The sequence below is a fragment of the Dermacentor albipictus genome, chromosome 5, assembly GCF_038994185.2.
Source record: "Dermacentor albipictus isolate Rhodes 1998 colony chromosome 5, USDA_Dalb.pri_finalv2, whole genome shotgun sequence".
NCBI classification, from domain to species: domain Eukaryota; kingdom Metazoa; phylum Arthropoda; class Arachnida; order Ixodida; family Ixodidae; genus Dermacentor; species Dermacentor albipictus.
This window is the reverse complement of record NC_091825.1, coordinates 59,381,756-59,383,185: the sequence shown is the minus strand read 5'-3', so window position 1 is coordinate 59,383,185 and position 1,430 is coordinate 59,381,756. Positions and strand designations below refer to the sequence as shown.

The 1,430-nt window shown below is 47.8% G+C and overlaps 1 non-coding gene across 1 annotated transcript; it reads left to right on the top strand.

The window, feature by feature from the left end:
• Positions 1-72, top strand: TRNAM-CAU (transfer RNA methionine (anticodon CAU)). The gene has a single exon. It is a non-coding gene; the product is annotated as a tRNA-Met (tRNA).
• Positions 73-1,430: the final 1,358 nt, after the last annotated feature.

The window sequence follows — 1,430 nt, the reverse complement described above, 5'->3', positions numbered from 1 at the left end:
AGCAGAGTGGCGCAGTGGAAGCGTGCTGGGCCCATAACCCAGAGGTCCGTGGATCGAAACCACGCTCTGCTAGAATTTTTTTCTTCGCTATTTTTTTTCTTTTTTTTCTTTTATTGTTATCGCATCAGGAACCGATGCATTTCTGATGTCTTTAGTATTGCGAAACAAATTTAACGCACTGCGACCCTAGGCGCACGCGCGATAGCGTATGCTGCGATTTGTTTTTTTCGAAAGCCCGCAGTGTCCAATACATTGAAAACATATAATTTCATTTAGTTGCGCCGGAAGCTGCTTTACAAGTGCGTCCACCTCGTGCGTTGTGGTTGAAGGACCATAGAGGGCGTAATAAGATAACAATTAGGAACGACACAGGCCTGTGTGACAGACGTTGCCGTTCCGAAACGTTATTCTGTTGCATACAGCGTGCAACCGAGCCTTAACGATGCATCCATGCAGGTTCAGTTATTTCAACAAACTGTTACATGGGCGACCTTAACCGCGGTTATCGCGAAACGCGGTTAGCGCGGTTACACGGCAGGCGAAACTGCGGTTAGGCCGCTAACCGCGGGTCACCGCCAACCGACTTGGCAACCTCGGTTTACTCTCTAAAAACATTTGCACCCTTGGGGGTGTATATTTGCCACACAACAATAATCGCCGTCTTGTCCGCATTTCCTTTCTTTAACGCGGCGAGCCCGGCACTTTCCAGTAAGTAACGGCGTGCGCGTTATCAGCATTGCAAAGCATTCCCGACAGGAAAGTAACGAGCGCAGCGTTTTCAAGAAAGGAAATGCGGGCAAGGCAGATGACGATTATCGTTGTGTGGCAAACATACACTCCAAAGGGTGTAAACTTTTCATACACTCTTAAAACGGTTGCACCCTTCGGGGTGTATATTTGTCCCACAACAATAATCGTCATCTGCCTTGCTTGCGTTTCCTTTCTTGAAAACTCGGCGCTCGCTCCCTTCCCTTCCCTTGGAATCCAGTCCGTAACCCTTAGTGACCATCGGTTATCTTCCCTCCTCATTACATGTCCGGCCATGCCCATTTCTTTTTCTTGATTTCAACTAAGATGTTTACCCGCGTTTGTTGCCTCACCCAATCTGCTCTTTTCTTATCCCGGATCCGTGGTCCGGATCCGGATCCGTGGTCACTACCTGCCCAAAGTAGATGTATTCCCTTACCACTTCCGGTGCTTCGCTACCTATCGTAAACTGCTGTTCTCTTCCGAGACTGTTAAACATTACTTTAGTTTTCTGCAGATTAATTTTCAGACCCACCCTTCTGCTTTGCCTCTCCAGGTCAGTGAGCATGCATTGCAATTGGTCTCCTGAGTTACTAAGCAAGGCAATATCATCAGCGAATCGCAAGTTGCTAAGGTATTCTCCATCAACTTTTATCCCCAATTCTTCCCACTCCAGGCCTCTG